The sequence below is a fragment of the Etheostoma spectabile genome, unplaced genomic scaffold, assembly GCF_008692095.1.
Source record: "Etheostoma spectabile isolate EspeVRDwgs_2016 unplaced genomic scaffold, UIUC_Espe_1.0 scaffold00569331, whole genome shotgun sequence".
Taxonomy (NCBI): domain Eukaryota; kingdom Metazoa; phylum Chordata; class Actinopteri; order Perciformes; family Percidae; genus Etheostoma; species Etheostoma spectabile.
In genome coordinates, this window is record NW_022605066.1 from 975877 (window position 1) to 995576 (window position 19700).

The following is a 19700-nucleotide window of genomic DNA, read 5'->3' on the forward strand; positions in this document are numbered from 1 at the left end:
TTCATTAATTTGGTCCAACATAGAGAGGAAATTTCATTTAGAGGCTGGTTTTTCTTGCACAGTTCCTCTTGTACCATTCTTTACTCCAGGATAAAAAAAAAGGATTTTCTGCCAGTCATAAGCATCCATTTGCTATTATATTATATTCTTAGTGAGAAAGTTCTTTGGGACTGCTCTACTATTAGTTACACTGCTCTGTAATCACAGCCCAGCCTGTCACAGGGCCATTGTACAGTTGTCATGGACCCTCTAAAGAAAGGCAAACCAAATGCTGCCATATGGAAAACTGATTTGTAATGTCATTCATCATGTAGCTGCAGGAAACAGGAATAAAGACAGTCGTTCAGTAACAGCTGGGTAGCAACAGATGATTGAGTGCTATCCCTGGCTGGAGTTGGCAGTGTTGTTTTGTTAGTGTGAAAGAAACGGGATGTCTGAGATTTAAATCTTAAATTCTTACCCAAACATTACCTTTGTCCTTTGGCCAATACTTTTACCCAATGTGGTTCACAGTGCGACTTTTACCTCAGAGGCCTCAGTACAATCAAAAAGGTAGATAAACCAAAGGAGACATCGTGACACATTTAAAGTATATTTTCATTGTGACTTTCTTAGCTTTTTTTGTAATTTACACTATAAACCAGTGAGGACATAGATTCAAAGGGCAACCTGACACTAATGAAATCAAAATTAACAAAGTGATAAATGGAAAGGTGAACTGGGCAATAAAAAGCAGGAATGAGATGCTTCTTTACCGGGCAATGCGTGAGTTTGGGTCAAGTTCCATCCATCCACCCACCCATCCATCCATTAGTCCATCCATCCATCCACCCACCGATCCATCCATCCATCTATCCATCCATCCCATCCATCCATTAGTCCATCCATCCATCCACCCACCGATCCATCCATCCATCCATTCACCCACCCATCCATCGATTCATCCACCCACCCATCCATCCATCCATCCATTTATCCATCCATCCATCCATCCATCCACCCACCCATCCATTCATCCATCCACCCACCCACCCATCCATCATCTATCCATCCACCCACCCATCCATCCATCAATCATCCATTCTCCCACCCATCCATCGATTCATCCACCCACCCATCTATCCATCCATCCATCCACCCATCTATCCATCCATCCATCCATTCACCCACCCATCCATCCATTCACCCACCCACCCATCTATCCATCCATCCATCAATTCATCCATCCATTATCCATCCATCCATCCATTCATCCATCCACCCACCCACCCCATCCATCCATCCATCTATCCATCCATCCATCCATCCATCCATCTATCCATCCATCCATCCATCCATCCATCCATCTATCCATTCATCAATCCATCCATTTATCTATCCATCCATCCGTCCATTTATTACCAACCTTTTCTGTCAAATAAACACCCAGAGCTGCCAAATTAAAGTTTTGTTCTTCAAAGATGTAATCACACTCGTGATTTTGCGATTACTGCGACAAGCTTTGCTATGGCTCCATTACGTAAGTGGAAGGAGGCAGCTGTCTAATAAGCAGTCTCCAAATGAAAAGGGTTTGTTGAATGAAAGCCTGTGTGTGTTAGTATAGCGTGTATAGCCTGTTGTGTTTTGTTTGCCAGGTGATTTCCCCGACGGTGTTAGCTAAGCCCGAGAATTCTTGGCGCTGGCTTCAAAGAGCAGCAGGGTCATTCCCTGGCAGCGGCGGATACAGACATGTTCACGGCAGACGTGGATCCGACGCGCACAGCACTGCAAGCAAGCTGTGTGTCGGCTTGACCCCCATCATCCCACATTCTGAGTTTGTCTATGATTTGTAAAAGAAACAGAGCGTCCCAAAACTGAAAGGACTTGGTGCTAGAGGGCAGTTCCCCGCCTCTAGTCCACACACACACACACACACACATACAGACACACACATACATACAGACACACACACAGGACTATATTTCTCTATGAAATGTAATGGAGTAGAAGTAGAAACTGGCATGAAAAGAAAAGATTACTTAGAAGTAGTGAGTACCTCCACACTTACTTAAGTACTTAAGAGCAGTACTTGAGTAAATTAATTTAGTTACATTTTACCACGTGTGCGCCCCCCCCCCCCCCCCACACCACACACACACACACAGACAGCTTCAGAAAGAGACTGAATAATTGTCTAAGCACTGCAATACTTGTAAATTATTCATTTTTACAGCATTACCGTGTGTTGTCACGCGAAGGCATACACTCCTACTCGTGAAACCCTTAGTCAAGTGACAGAAGAACACTTCTTTTGCACTATTCTTTTGTAAATTGAAAACTTCCTGGTTTTTGACATTAAACAAAACAGAACAGGCAACATGAGGACACCTTGGCTGTAGGAATTTGTGTTGGTAATTTTCAGATTACATCTTCAGAAAGGCATTTTTCAGAACAGATTACTCGATGTATAAAACTATCATTAGTGTTAGCCCTATACTTTACATTCACACACGTTCACATTGTGCAAAGTAAAGCCCTTTAAGAGTACATCCATACCAAAGCTGTATTTAGTTTTTTACGCAAGGGGTGTCCTGCCTTGGATAGTTTTTGATTTACAATAGTGAATTAATAGCACCGCCACAGGACTAAATGGACGTACTGCATGTTGTCCAGCCATGCTGGGATTTAATTACACTCCCCACAGTGGCTGTCTTTATATTCTTCACATCTCTTCTTTTTTTTTACTCCGTGATGCAAGCGGCTTTTCTTACGGAGCCCCGGAGGTGACATGGAGGGAGAAAAAAAACGGGGGGGGGGATCTTGAGTTTTATTTTCAAGATCTCGACTTTATTTGTCAAGATATCTAGGTTTAGTTGTGATATCTCACAATCAAACAAACGGTAAGGCTAACAGAGCTAGCTAGTAGCACGGCAGCTAGAAATGGCGATGTGCAGTTTTGTTGTTTGCTGACCAAAAGAAGGAGAAGAGATTGAATTGTCTCCCTATTGTTCGGGTCTTTCAGTGTGGACAGAGAGCTTAATGAAAACAACCTGAAAATCCTAGCGTGGAAGGAATTTTTTTTAAATGTTACCGGCTAATGCTGTAGTATCAGCATGACCTCTTGACCCTGGTCTTATCAGGGATTATGCGCTCGGCATCAAATGTCATGATAAAAAGTTGTGCTAAGCTATTTCATTGCTAGGTGCCTTTAAAAAGCCCAAACAGTTCTTAGATCAGTGCTGCAAAGAATAATCAATTCATCGATTAATCTCCAACTATTTTGATAATGTATTAATCCTCTTCTTCCAGCGTGTTAGATGTGAGTACGTACTAGTTCCTTCTCTCCTCTGTGACAGTAAACTGTCATGTGATGATGTTATTTTGTTATTTACTTTGGGAAACACAGATTCACATTTTTTTCACCATTTTCTGATGTTTTAAAAACCAAACAACTACTCTATCATTTGAGGAAATAATCAACAGATGAGTCGACTATGAAAGTAATTTTTATTTGCTGTCCTACTTTGGAGACCCACAGATAGCGTGGTAATTTGTACATTTTGCACCATCTTGACTTTATAATGAACACAAAGGGTAGTAGCATGTGTAGCTAAAAGTCAACATGTGTACTGAGTGTGTGTGTGTGTGTGTGTGTGTGTGTGTGTGTGTGTATGTGTGTGTGTTGAAATCTGGGATTGCTTTTTCCATGAGTGCACGTTCTCTGAGCGTTAGCTTTGGCAAAACAGGTTTGAGATGCTTAGGCGATAAAGGTACTGTAAATCCTCTTCATTCAGCAGAGTTGTAGTCTTAGAGAGAATCGGGCCCATCTGAAATTCCCACGGAACAAAGAGGAAGGCAAGTGGTGGGTGGTGAGGGAGAGGAAGAGAGAGAGAGAGAGAGAGAGAGAGAGAGAGAGAGAGAGAGAGAGAGAGAGAGAGAGTACTCAGCTGAAGAGGGGGTATTGTTTACATATCAAGACTCTTCCTCTAACTCCCAGGAAAAGCAGTAATTTACCTCGCAAGGTTTTGCAGTTTAATTTCTCCATTGTGCGGGGGGATAACCCCGTAATTATAGAGGAAGTGGCCCTAAGCCCCGGACAGAGAGCCTCAGTGAGTTCTGGACCCCCTCTCCCCCAGCCTCGATCTGGATTTCTCACTCACTCTTTACTGTGGCCACTTGGCCTGTTCATTAGCACTTGTGGGGTGTCTGGGCGCCTGCCAATTAGTGCTCCGCTCCAAGTCATATTTTCTTCCGTGAGGCCAGACCAGCTCCACTGGTAGAGACTTATAGGCGTCTGGTCAGAAGGATTTGGGGGGGGGGGGGGGGGGGGGGTTGTGTTCTTTTGGACACCACTTCATAAAATCATCCCAACTTTTTGGAACACTTACTGCAAAAGGCCATCTAATAACAAGTTTGGTAATTAACATCCAGATGGGTCCTTGCACAGTGAGCCTTTATGACAGACGTGAGCAAATATTGACCTAAGTTATAAATGTTCAGAGTATGTAGGGTCGAATATACGGGCACTGCAAAACTATCCATCAACAAGTTATTAAGCTGTATGTTCAGTGTGAAGAAATGTGCAGAGGGTCTGTTGGTTTAACAAAACAAACACTTTAAAGACCTCACCTTGCTACTACTCAAACTGCGAATGGGCATTTTCCGGCATTTTGTGGAACGCATGATTAATCGTGAAAGTAATCTGCACACTGGTCAACGATGAAAATAACCATTCGGGACAAATGGGACCCTCCTAAAAGACCCGGCACTTTATTAAGCAAGTCATTCAGCGCATGAAGCCATCAAGGACAATTTTTGTTCAGTTTATAATCCAAAAGGAGAGATGAAGGCAGATGTGAAAGCTTTAGTTAGTATCTTGTAAGAACTTTGTTAGAACACACTGACTAACTGAAGTGTGGGAAGCTGCAATACTGATGTTTTTGCAGGTGTGCATTAAGTTAAGTCAATACTGGACGGCTTGTGAGTTTGTGAAATGAGCCGTGTGTGTTATCCTGCTTGTAATAGCTGTAGAGACAGCGTTATATCCCCAGAACTTGGCTGTGTGGCGGAGGGTGTAACAACAATAATACAGGGTATTTATTTTGTGTGATTCGCCTCTCCTCACACCAGAACATCTTGCAAAACTAGCCTAGTTTTACATGTTAACATTGTGTGTTACATATTACTCACAGGGCTGACATATAAATGCATTAACGGAGAGATGTCAGAGTGCAGTATGAATATTTAATAATACTTTCTTGTTAGATTTTTATGGCCAAGTGTTTGTGATAGACTCTGTGTGTTTCAGCTTAACTGTTGCCTTAGTTACACACTGGTAACTCAATACTTTTACACACTTGCAAATTGTGTTGCCTTTGCCATTAATGAGTCTGCACTGGGAGAAGGAACAAGGGAGGGGGCGGGTGGGGGGGGCTTATGTTTAGCAAAGATTGTCTGAGAAATATTTTCCTTCATAAAATGAAAGCTGAACTTTACTGTTCAGAGCTGTCCTTTGTCCATACTTTTTATAGACATTGCTACAACTCTGATCAGGGGCGTTGGACCGGGGGGGGGGAAAGGTGGACTGGGTACCCAGGGCCCTCATGTGAGGAGGGCCCAAAAAAAATGCTAGATAAATGAATAGCTGTGGATTTGGGGAGAAGCCAATAGAGAATGCCTTTCTACATGGCCCAGGATGTTGTGCTACACTTCCTGACTCTGATCTTTGTGAAAGACAAGATACGCACTTAATAACCTCGGCCTTTCTTTTCCACTCTCTAACTTTCTCTCTCCCTCCTCCCCCCTTCTCACACTCTGCTGCCACACAGTTACTAGCACCATTAGACTGTCATAACACGGCACATATAACCCGAGGTGATCCCGGGGCTGAGTGAAGCGAGCGTCCCCGGTGGGCAGGGCGCTGCGGCAGCCAAACAGGATTGCTACCTCATGGCCTGGGGTGATGGGTACCACATGTAAGCAGAGGCAACCGCTGGCCCTAATAGGAGCTGACAAGTGGCGGTCTGACAGGGGGAGATCAGATGGCTTGGGCTGGCCTATTGCTATAGAAACATAGCTCTGTGTCTGACGGGGGCCTATGGCAGAGTGCTTTAAATAGAGTCTTTGTGGAGAAGGACAACTCACTCATTCTAGACCTACACTGGCTTAATAGACACACATGCTGGAATCCATATGTTCCGTTGTCTTAAACTGATCCTTTTAATTTGAGGGTCCTGTAGAGTTTTAGACCTCTAATAATGCTATGGAGCTTGTTTTTTTCTACGAGTGGGTCCCCGTTTTGTTAATGCCATACGCGTACAAAAGGATGCACATGCACGATGCAAAGTCCAGCCAATGGTTTTACACTATTCCACTGGTCTACGGTTGAAGTGGTCTCGCCTTGCCGGAACTATCCCCACAGCTCTGTGACATAAGGTCTGGCACCACAGACGCATTCTGGGATAGGAGAAAAAAAGCTCTGGGATGTGGCTCAGTGGTAGAGTGGTCACCCACCAACTGATAAGGTTGGTGGTTCAATCCCTGGCTGTGCAGTCCCATGTCAAAAGTGTCCTTGAGCAAGACACCAATGCTGTGTGTGAATGTTTAACTTTTTTTAGATTCTTTTTTGGGGCTTTTCCATCCATTAGTGACAGTGGATAGACAGAAAAGTGGGAGAGAGATGGGGGATGACCCGCAGCAAAGGGCCGCTGGTCGAATTCGAAACCCGGGCCGCTGCAGGACTCAGCCAACATGGGGGCAAACGCTCTTACTGGGCGGTGTAGAGGCCGTGTGAGTGTTCATCTGATGAGCAGGTGGCACCTTGTACGGCACCCTCGGCCACAGTGTGAGAATGTGTGTGAATGGTGAATGGTTCCTTGTGAAAGTGCGATGAGTAGTCGGTAAGACCAGAAAAGTGCTGTATAAGAGTCCATTTACATTTGCATTTCTTTAAACCAATCACAACCGTCTTGAGCAGCGCTGAGTTGTTCGTGGATGTAAATAATTCTGGATTTAAAATACTTTGTAAATGTTTAAGGTGGAATGAAATGCATTCAACCCGTATGTTAGACCTCAGGGAAACACAGAAACACTAAACATAACGATAACTTTTGTTTTCTCTATTGTGAACACACCAGACGTGACATGTAGATAGGATGTGTGCTGTTTGATGCCTGTTGTGCACACAATGTGTTGCAATGTGCACACTCAACACGGCCACTCCACATACAATGAAATATATAGAATGTGTCCTGATAAGGATTCAGGAGTTATGTCATTGTCAGGCAAACATATAGGTTGCACTAGACATTGTAACAAATGCGGTGGCTTTTCTCGGGAGGGCAGTCTCGTCAGTTATTCCCTCACCTAAAGAAGGAAAAACTGACCGGATCCCCCTTTCCCATCTCTTTTTATACAGCAGTGCTCCTCCTTACCAGGAAAAGTAACCTTCGTAATGTTGGGACTGTGGCTCGTCGGTGTCCATAGAACTCAGAGAAATGTTTCTCCCCGCCCACTGTGACACTTACAACACCACACAAGACGACACGCTATCAACAATCCATGGGGGACTGTGAAAGGGTCACAGCTTTTCCAGATTGTCAACTGGTTAGTGATGGCACATGGTACAGGGGAGATTCCTGACATGGTGCGTCTAATGAAAGCACACCTTAACGCTGGTGTGTGGGGTTTGATTGAAACAGCAGTATGGGGAACTCGTATGCCGTACCACAGACATTGTGCTGCTGCATTCTTAGGGTGGATGACAGAAAAGATCTCATTGGCTACCTAAAATGCAAGGGAACAGCAGTGAGGGAAAAAGTATTTGGATGGAAACTATCAATCAATCAATCAATCAACATTTATTTATGTGGCACTTTACAGCAACCAGCAGGTATCCAATGTGCTTTACACCAAGAACCAAGAATAAACCAACAGAACATACAAAAAACATAGAAAACAGTAAATTCATAAAATATTATATGGAAACCGGAGGAGGAGAGGGAAATTGTCACACCACTACTACGTGTTAAAGCCTTTCTAAATGAATAAGTTTACCCCTAACCCTAACCCTAGCTTGGACCTAAAAATATCTGCAATAGTCTCGGGGCAGCACCTGCGAAGGAGCGATCACCCCACCGTTTGTACCTGGACCTTGGGACTTCTTAAACCAGTTGATATGAAGGCCACAATGACCTCTTGTGCTCCCGAAGGCTTAAAATCTTGGACAAATGTTCCAATGCCAGGCCATTTTAGGCCTTGATAACAAACATTAAAATCTATATATATATATATATATATATCTATGGGTCTATACCAGTAGTAGATTCTTTCTACCAAGATCTGGAGATAGCTAAAACCCCCAAATCACAACTGTTTTAACAGTCTTTGCTGGAGCCATGATTTAGTCCCCCTCTCCTAAACCACAGCGTATGGTGCAACTTCACATGATGTTTGCTGTAAGCGCTTAATGTGGTGCATTTAAAGAGAAGATTAGGAATAATACAGTGGCAGCATGTGGCACCCTTTCCCCACAACAAAAAAGAACAAGAGTTGGTTGATGACGATCACAACTGTGCCACATGTGGATCATTATCGAGAGCCAGGCAGGAACAGTGAAAACTTCATTGTGCTTTTAGAGTGGGGCTTTGAAGCAGGGCAAAGGGAAAATGCTTTCTAATCAAGAGCTTGCAAAAACAAAAGCCACAATGTCTAAACTCTCAGACAACCATCTTCAACCTAAGGAGCCAGAGGGTTTTCTATTTGTTTGTTCCTACTGAAGGGACAACCAATCGGAAAAGTGAAAGAATCGTATGAAATGTCAGTCTGTAGTCTTTGGTTTTTTTGCACATGAAAGCTGAGCAAAAATTCCCTTTGGGGATTCTTTAGGATATATAAAACAACAAAATGTTTAAGAATGAAGAAATGGAATCCAGCGCTCACCCCCCTTTTTGAATCAAGTCAAGATAAGCGTACAAGTCTCTACCCTGGATTTGCTCTGGAGCCTGGAGTTTGGCTCGGGTCCACACTGTAATTGCTTCACCATGTTGCCTCTCAATAGCGCCGTCACTAAGGCTGAGATAGAATATGGAACTCTCTCCCATTTTCGGGTGTCTTATTTTAGCCCTCCAAATTGTCAAGGTTTGATGAAATCCCACTGTTATCATCACTGCTGTAGTCCAAGTAAGAAATTCTTTACTGACACTGTCTTCAATTTGTTCCCCAAATGTTTCACTTTGCATGTTGATAGAAGCTCTCTGGCAGTAATTTAGTCAAGAAATGGGCTCAATGACAGGGTACCATGGTCTATAGTCAAAATTCTTAAGTATGGGTCACCAAACGTAGATATGTTATAAGAATACAGTACAGATTTTATAATTAGAGTGTAGAATGTTTTTTTTTTTCATCGTCTATGCCATGATGGCACATATTCACATTATTCCACATTTAGGTCTCAAACAATGATGCAGTTGGTCACAACAGGTTTAAAAGCGTATTGCACTTCCTTAAAGTTGGAGTACTCACAAGAGAAAAAAATGGTCCAAATGAATGCAGCACAGGCCAAGTTATCCTGGCTATAATCCCTGATATGGCCTAAACTCCAAAAATACAGGAGCCTGCATTTTCCCACAATGCAACATATTGTTATTAGACCGTCCCTGCCCACGTCTTTTAAACTCTATGCCCCCCGTTTGTAACGATTGATGGTAGAATGGATGGTGAGGAGGGTCGGGCAAAGGCATGACCCGCTTCTGATTGGCTGGTACTCATTGCCTTCATTGGTTTGGTTGGTTGGTTGGTGTTCAGTGAGACTGGTTAAGGTTTAGGGTAAGAATGTCAGTGTAAGCCAATCAGAGGCCAAGTAAGGTGGGTTGTGCCTTTGCCTGTCCCTTGGGACCATCCGTTCTACTATCAACCATTTTTAATATAAAGGCTTTCTGTCAAGATTGCCCTGATGACATCACTATGACATCGTCACTGTTAATGTTTCCCACTTCTCAACGCCTCTACTGAGCCACAGGGACAGCATAGAACTGTTGACACTGGATTGCAAGATCTCATTACAACCAGGAAACTACCCGCCAGGTTAAGAGAAACAAAGTGAAACAAATGAATAGTTTTCGATTTCAGTGATTTATACTGAAACTAAGACATCTGTCACTTACTTGCTCTGACATTGAGATCCATCTCAATGTCAGAGCAGTGAGTCAGTGAGTCTTTCTCTTCACATGAACATGGATTGGGCCTTCAGCTTCTTTAAACGAGGCCCTCGTCTCTGGAATCCCAGCTCAGTCGCCTACGTCTCTTAGTTTCAGGTTGCATGGGGACCAGCGACATAGAGAGTTAGGCTTTAATCAGACCCTGAATGCTTTAACTACATTTTCAACCACTTGACTGTATCACTGACATTGCCATTTTCCCCGACCCCCCACCCCCACTCCTCTGCTTTTAACTTTTTGATCAAATACCTCAATTGGATTTCCTTTTTTCTGACATTTGCACGTTTTGGCATGTTTGCAGAAACATTGTAGGGGTATATATGAGTGGTTTAGAGCAAATGAACACACAATTCAGTCCAGATGCAGAGGCAAGACATTTTGTGGGTGTAAGTCAATGGGAATCCATATAAGAGTCAGTTCCTTTTTACTTGTTTCATGTTAACAGTGGGAGCTGTGAAGGCAGACCCTCCTGTTTAAGTCCCCATTGAAATCTTCAGAGAAGTAATTTTCCCTCTCATTAATCACCAAATGAAAGTCTCTTGTATGACAGGTAGATCTTCTTGCTTAGCTTTAATGGAGCCCATTATTAAACGCTATGAATAACCTAAGGACAGTCCATATTCTTTCTATAATCTTATGGTCTATACCATGTGTCAGAAAGAGAATGTAACGCCATTCACCATTCAGAGACCCTTCTGTCGAAGACTGAACCATTATAATAAATAGTTATACAGTTGGCAGGAAAATCTGTTCCCTCACAGAATCCAAACAGAAAAGAGGAATTCTGCTGTCATCCAAAAATGCATTATATTTTATAAGCTGTATGTAAAATTAGCCTTGTTCCGGTAGAGTAGCTCCAGTTAAACTGGGCAGATTCCCAGTGAGAGGACGAGACTGAATAGTCTGTGTACATGTTGAACAGAGAGCTGGGGGGGGGGGGGGGGGTTGTAAAGACACCTAACTGGACAAGAGACCAAATTGAGATCACAATAATCCAGAACTTGGTTTAATAGATAGCTAATAGAATCACATGGTGTACTAAATTGCTTGGAGATGCATGATAATAAAAAAAAACCTAGTTAAATTTATATTTTCTGTTTAATATCTCTTCTTGTTTGTTACATTTTGTCATTCACGTTTCCCTTATTACTCCGTCACAACTTCATTTATGTATTGAAACAGGTTAGTTATAATCCAGCTCCAAGCTAACCTCTCATGAATAAAAGTTTCATTTCAAAAGTGCAGAGCAACTTCCTCCTGATTGAGAGCCCTTCCCCACCATATCCACGATAGAGTTGGTCAGATAAAAGATATTCCCCCGCAGGCTTACCCCGAGGTGACTCAACTCTGTCAGTGTCACACAAGGGACGTGGCGGGTTGGCTAATTTTATCACACAATGCATGCTGTTTGTCAGTGCAGCTCAAGTGACAAATTATGCCTTATCTTGAGGCCTGTTGTTTGTTTGTTGCTGAGTAATGTCCTGGCCACTAGCTCCTGGTTTTGGAGCCTACAGGGGCTTCAGCTGTCAGGAACCACATTCACATTACTCTCATGTGTGCGCGGGTACACACCTGTGCTCACACAATGGGACATACACAGGACTTCACGACCCGCTCTCACTCCCAGCGCGTTAAATACTGACGCTTGGTCGGTGTCTCTCAGCATCAGATATCGACGCAAAAATCATCCTTTATGGTCTGAATGGAACCGCTGTTTCTCTTAATACTCTTAATAATACAGCTCGACCCGGGGCGTCGTAACATGACGTAGTATTAAGAGAAACAGTGGTAGATAGTAGTATTAAAGACCAAAAATCCATGTAACGAGGTAGGTTGGGGGGGGGGGGGGTCGGGAAAAACAACAGTGGACTTCCACCCAGGAGATCAGGGTTTGTGTCCCGTTCTTGTCCCGCGTGTCACTGAATTGTACATTTTGGAACCCCACCCACCATCTATTCCTGAACCTAACTTTCCCGTTCTTGTCCTGCATGATGCCTAGACGCGAGTCCCGAGAGCGTCACCAAGCGCGTCTGAATGTGACCATAAAGGAACTTTTTTGCGTTAACAGCAAACGCCAAGAGTCCCTTTTTGATGCGATGGGAGTGAGAATGTTTTGGATTTCAAGTACAGCTCTGCAGAGAAAACAGGTACACAGATTCAGGTGTCATTTACCCCGTAGGCAAACTGTTCTCTGTGTTTGCCATTTCCTCTCTGACTTACGTTTTCCACCACTTAGCCTGATGGCCTTTCCATTTTGCCTGCACACAACCTAATGAAGACAGACATGTAGACTAACAGAGCAAGCTCCTTTTCTCTTTCAATGTCACAAATCCTGCTCCTTTATAAACGCTTGGACCCCATTGCCAGCAAGGGACTGATGAAAGCGACATGTGTTACTCATAGGGCCCCGTGTTTATTTGACTTCCATACTTGCATTAAGGCCAAGTAAACATATCAACTGCCCTCTAAGCTGGAGAGATGCAGGCGTCCGCCATGCTGAGCCACCCTTGCTGCCAGAGGTAGCTGCAGGGAGGAGACGGAGATCTCCCTGGCAATGAAGGAACCACTGATTAATGTCATTCAGCACTGATATAATGCAGGGTGAAGAGTTTCTGCAGTTTTATATTCCAGAATAACAAGCCTTTGTGTCTGGAAAATGAACTAGACACGTAAAGGGTAACTTTGTTTTTTTTCCAACCCTATGTTCCCATTTATTTTGTGTCTAAGTGACTGATGGAAAAAACTATCTTTGAAAATGGTCCAGTATTAAGCAATAAGCTGCAATGATGCGTTAATAGGAAATCGCGCACCTTCCATTTTTGTCCACCTACCCTGCTGTTTTTGCCGCTGACAGACTCAGATTATTATTCTAACATTATGGAAAGGATCCCTACAGAGATAGACATTTCAGTTAAAGAGTAAGATCTTTATGGTTTAACACGAAACAGCCCCGACATCACCATCACCAAACACACTTCATTCAAAGTTGACAAAAAACATCTCGGGTTCTGTCCACTGTTCCAACAATCACCACTCTGGTCTGGTTGAAATAAACTCTTAATTCACACTAAAAGTAGTGATTATTTACATGGAGTCTGGTAGAGAAATGCTACTCTATACACGATAAAAGTAGTGATTATTTACATGGAGTCTGGTGGAGATATGCTGCTCTATACACGCTAAAAGTAGTGAATATTTACATAGAGTCTGGTGGAGATATGCTGCTCTATCCACGTTAAAAGTAGTGATTATTTACATGGAGTCTGGTAGAGAAATGCTGCTCTATACACAATAAAAGTAGTGATTATTTACATGGAGTCTGGTGGAGATATGCTGCTCTATACACGCTAAAAGTAGTGAATATTTACATAGAGTCTGGTGGAGATATGCTGCTCTATACACGATAAAAGTAGTGATTATTTACATGGAGTCTGGTGGAGATATGCTGCTCTATACACGCTAAAAGTAGTGAATATTTACATGGAGTCTGGTGGAGATATGCTGCTCTATACACGCTAAAAGTTGTGAATATTTACATAGAGTCTGGTGGAGATATGCTGCTCTATACACGATAAAAGTAGTGATTATTTACATGGAGTCTGGTGGAGATATGCTGCTCTATACACGCTAAAAGTAGTGAATATTTACATAGACTCTGGTGGAGATATGCTGCTCTATACACGATAAAAGTAGTGATTATTTACATGGAGTCTGGTGGAGATATGCTGCTCTATACACGCTAAAAGTAGTGAATATTTACATGGAGTCTGGTGGAGATATGCTGCTCTATACACGCTAAAAGTAGTGATTATTTACATGGAGTCTGGTGGGTTGGGTGATGGTGATTTCGGGGCTGTTTCATGTTAAACTAAAAGGATCTTACTCTTTAACTAAAAGGTCTATCTCTGTAGGGATCCATCCCATAATGTTGTCAGACACTGTCAGGCAACAACAACTTTTAGAGGACTAAAATTGAAGATGCTCATTTGCCCTAGGGTTACATTGGAGTCTGGTTCCTGGCTGCAGGTTACAGCATTCCAGTTTAAGAGATTTTCTTCGTTAGTCACTTAGACACCAATGCACAGGGAAATGGGGACTAATTTTATAAAAAAAATACCCTTCAACAGAATACGCCGTAATAACAAATCAAGCCAAGGCAAAGGTTATTTTTCCTTTTCAGCTCAAAGGCCCGTTAGTAATCCAGAGAAATGTTTAAATCACATGTTTTGTGACCCGGCAGATCCCAGAGGTTGTGGCCCTAATTAATAATGCCATTGTTGACCCCATGTTGACCCCTTCTTCTTCCTATTTCCTTTTCCTCTTCCCTTATCACTGTATCAACCGCCTCTCTTCCATTCTTTCCTTCACTCTAGCCTGAGGCAAGACACTCTTGTTTGTTGTTTTTCTATCTGGACCTCAAGAGACGGGAAACTGATGCTGTTTCAACTTAACCAATAACCAGTAGCACCACCCGTGAACTTTACTACGTGTCACTAAACCGGCACAGCTCTAACTCCACGTCACTCACCGGTGGTAAAAAGTGAAACTAAATCCTCTGTTTTGTCCCGCTTTCTCTGCATCTTTCAGACCACTGGGCATTCCATGCTCAACCAGGGGACTAATTCCTTTCACTGAGTCTGTATAAAACAACCAGGATGCCTCTATAAAGAGCCTCATGTCAAAGAGCTACAGGGAGAAGGGGGTGCTGAACGGGAAATGTCCCTCCTCGGTTTTTCATCAGACTGGAGACTCAAGGCAGTGCTGTTAAAATGCTTTGGTCAATCCTCTGTCGTCACTGTGATAGCTTGATTTATTAGATTTCTTTATTTAGCACATACAAAAATAAAATAAATTACAACATAATAATGGCGCATTTACAAAAAAATAAGTAAAAAAGACATGCGAAGGAAACCTAGAAAACCCGCAAGGGGCTTGGCAAATTGGGTAGCATATAGAAAACAAAATAAATGAAAAACATATGGTCCTTAAAAAAGGGACACAAAAATTGAATGAAGGGAGGAAATAAAAAGTGAAGAAAGAGAGACAAGGAAAAGAACATGTTAAGAAGCATGTCAGGCCATTGCTACAGTGAAATTATTTTCATAAAGGAGATGATAATAATGAGTTGCCTACATGACTGTTAGCAGGATCGCTAGCTCGGAAAGCTTCTTTCCACTTGTTAATAACTTCTGAGCAGCAGCAGAGGACCCAGTCTGACATCGGATTGCAGGTTTTTAATGTATGCATCGAGGTATTTCTCCGTATTGTATGGTATTCTTCACACTAAATCAGTTTTCTATTAAAGATTTTATTCTGAGACTGTCTTGGATGCCTTTAAACAAGGCATGAATACCATTTTATTTGAAGACAGACGACTCCATAAACAGTCAAGACACCGTTAGAAACAGTGTATTATCTTTCTGTTTTGGCAGATAATTCGATGCAGAGTCATGTACAGAGAACAAATGGGGAATGGTCATTCTAACTAAGAGGCCTTTTGAAAACGTTAAATATCCCATACAACAACCACTACCCACTGCATCTTTTCCTGGTAAGACGTGGACCCTTTACAAAAAGAGAAAGAGCAGAGCAGCACTGTCAGACCTGGAGGGAGAAGGGGAGGGACGGGGGAGGGGGGGGTCACCTGAGAGCCAATCTAGTTGGTCGGAGGCCTTCTGACCTGCTTCACAGCTGTTTCTTGTTAGGACTTTAAAACAAATTCCCAGAGTGAGATGGTTTCCACGCTCAATCCTGCCCTGAAGAGGCCTGACAAGAAGGGGCTTAATAAGACCCCGCTGCTGCTGTTGTGTGTGTGTGTGTGTGTGTGTGTGTGTGTGTGTGTGCGTTGGGTGTCCGCTTTATCTTAGCGTTTTATCTTATCCTAACAGCTGACCTGAGAGATGCTCTGCCCTGTGTTATGAACGCCACTAACTGTCAAGAGTTTCGATTTTTTCTATTTCCTGCTTTTGAAAGTGTCAAGCCTTAAGTGACACTCACAGGATGTTTAGCGAGAGTCGGCCTTCCATTAAACAAATGGAAGTAAACCTTATCTCAGATGGTACAAATGGACCGCACCAAACGTTTCCAACAGTTTATTCTCCCCTGCCAGCTGACCTTTTTTAAAAGACTAACAACGGGTCAGCGTTGAAATGCAAACACACATGAAGAGAAAGCAGAGGGATGCCCGCTGTGTCCTGCTGCTACGTCTGAAACGGGCCACATGTCTGCAGAGCTGTTTTAAACATAGCTTCTATTAATGTCACTATGGAACTAATGGATATCGCTCGTTAGTTCAATACAGCCTCCATGCAGATGGGTTTTACTCATTTTTAGGGACAGAAATTATTTTAAACATGAATTATTTCTCCATCAAGAACCATTTATGCCTTTAATTTGAATTTAACTTCAATGACCACTGGCAAGCAAAGAATACAGGCTACACACATCCTCCTGAAACCGCAATGGCTGCACCTGATTGGACAAAACGCTTCACTCGTGGTGGCTGTCAAATATGGCAACTCGTTTGGAAACTTTCTCTTATTTTCCCAACATTATTCGCTGAAATATCTTTTAATAATAATCCATAATAACTTTTCACCACAGGCTCGCTGTGTTTTTTTTGCGTCCCCACCTTGTGGCAGAACCCCCCCCCTTGCAGCCTAAACGCACTACCCCCATTCCCCCACCTGTGTTTTTCCACACGGTGTGATGGCCGACGCAGGCCGTGTGAACGCATCATCCTGTGAGACACACGGCAGACTCAGCGTGGCAGTTTGATGAAGGCCAGGTCCATCCATCCAGGAGATACTCCCCAGCCCTCCTGCCTGGGCCTGGAGAGCCCACTCCCCGGGGGGTGGGGGGGGGTGGGGGGGGGGTTTACCTCATTTCCTCTGCCTTTCCCCCTCCTTTAGGGGAAAAAAAGCCCTTTTTTACAAGTCGCGGTGGGGGAGTGCCGAGCCTGCGCTGAGGATGCCGTCATAGGGCGATGAGGACGCTCTTTGTGTGAACTGGCAGCCTCTCCGTCAGCTGTGTCTCAGAGGTCAAAGGCCTCGCCGAACACAGAGGAAAGCTCTGAGTTCCCGCCGTTTGTAGTGACTTGGCTTTATTGGTGCGTTCACACTTGCCAGAAACTGGCAAGTAAGAGCTGTTCGAAACCCGAGAGAGAGAGATCCGTGATGAAGTCACACATGCACTGATTCTGCAGTGTTATTTTGATGAATGAGAATAGCAGGAAACGCATAATAATGACAACTCAGTATTTCAAGTACTCAGTGTGGAGTAGAGCTGTAGCGAAAACTGACTAATTGATTAGTCGATTGAGGGAAGTAATCGCCAACTATTATGTTAATCGATTAATCGTTAATTAGAAGGAAAATGCTTCTTTCTGCCTCTCAAATATGGAGATTTCCTGCATTTTAGACACAACAAGACATTTTAAGGTCCCAATGGCATGGAAATGTCACTTTATGAGGGTTTCTGAAGACACTTCAAATACAGTTTTAGGGGACCACTAAGGTCTACATAAAAGAGACTTCAGATACAGTATTAGGGACCACTAAGGTCTAAATAAAAGAGACTTCAGGTACAGTAGTAGGGGACCACTAAGGTCTATATAAAAGAGACTTCAGATACAGTATTAGGGGACCACTAAGGTCTATATAAAAGAGACTTCAGATACAGTATTAGGGGACCACTAAGGTCTATATAAAGAGACTTCAGATACAGTATTAGGGGACTACTAAGGTCTATATAAAAGAGACTTCAGATACAGTATTAGGGGACTACTAAGGTCTACAACTGCACCCCAGTTGTTGTTTTTTTCCAGAGGTAAATAATGTCTGAAAAGCAAAGGAGGCTCAGGCCTCTCTCTGAGAATTGCGCTACTACTCCTTCCTATTGGTCAGCACCAGAGCTCGGAATTAATGGCCCTTCTTTCTGAGCTTCATTGACGGAGACAAGTTCAAATACATCAAAGCCCGACAAGATGCACAGAGCAAGGGGGAGACAACAATTAATCGATTAATCAATAAAACAATTGGCAGATTAATCGGTAATGAAAATAATCGTTTGTTGAAGCTCCAAGTGCGCAGCCCGATGGACACTCACTCTCCAACTGGGACCTAAGTTTTATCTCGTTTTTCTTCGCATCCTCCTGACCTGACATTACCACCGCTGCAACAATAACAATAAACCCACTGCATTAATTACTTGATCAGCCCTACCCCTGTGCTACCCCTGTGCTCTAAAGGGGCCAGGCGATAAATCAGAAGTCTGCACGGGAAGCGGGTTACCCTGACACCTCATCAGTCTTCACAGAGAGGCCCACTACAAGGAGAGCCAAGCTACCTGTACGCTAACATCACACACTCACACATGAAGGCTGCACCCAGGCCCACTAAACGCCTAACACTCCGGCCGCGTGATGCATGGCCGTCGTTAGGGAATGATCCCCAAGTGCTGCTGCTGGACACCACTGATTACACCACCACTTCCAAGATGGAAACCTTGAAACTCAGATTTGTGTGTGTTTTTATTCTATCATAGCCCTCAGTGGGCCGACAATCGTAGCATTTTTGCTGGTGAGCTTTCTGAAAAGGAACTACAATGTCACCAATGCAAAAAATGTAAAGTCACCTTCAAACGTCCATGCAACGCTACCTCTAATGCTCTTTTTCTATTCCGAGGTCTTATATGTCTTCTTTTGCTCGTGCAAATATAATTTTGCTGTATTGTGACTAAAAACGAGACCAATATGCTATATATATTGCAGCCAATCAGCTTTCCCGTTACTGTCGTGAGTCTCTTTCGGATTGTACCACAGATTTTATTCTTCAGCCATGGGAGAGTGCGTTGTTAGGGACACTTAGCTTGAAAACTGAACTTAGGACTTAGTTGATGTTCTGATATAGGTCTTTAAAGTTCATTCATAAAGCTGACTTGGTGAAACCTGCAGAAACTAAAGGAAACCTCCATGCTGATGGGTATAAACATAAACACTTTATTTGGAGGTGCAAGCGTCTGACCAAAGCAAGAGCCTCGTCTAGCCATGCTACTTCTCTTGGAGCCTGTGTTACTCTGAATGGATGTTAGAACCGGCCGCAAATGGCAGCCCGGGTGAGATAAGGTCTTGGTAGCATTCACTCTTTAGAACAATTAGGGGAGGCGGTGCAGCATCTTATAGGCCAGGTGATGGATCATACTGGCGGTGGGTTCGTGGGGTTGACACCGAGACTGAGGCGTGATTGGCCGAGGCCCCGGTGCAGATTTGACAGAGACGGATCGCAGAGGAGGGAGGCCAGCTGGGTCTGAGTGGGATCTGTAAACAGGGCGGGACAGGAACCACGGCAGCTACACAACAAGCCCTGCAAGGTGATACAACACATCTGGAGGGGGGGGCGGGGATCAGGGCGTCATGGCAGCAGGATATAAACACAGGCACAAGGCCCTACATAATAAACTACTGTTTTTTGGTCTTACACTCGCTCACAGCTCATCAGAAAACAA

General features: G+C 43.4%; 1 protein-coding gene across 2 annotated transcripts in view; it reads left to right on the plus strand.

Annotated features, from left to right (window-relative positions):
* The window catches only part of LOC116684804 (zinc finger protein GLI2), a 104487-nt gene that overhangs the window by 23955 nt on the left and 60832 nt on the right, over nt 1-19700 (plus strand). The gene's annotated exons all lie outside the window — the stretch shown is intronic.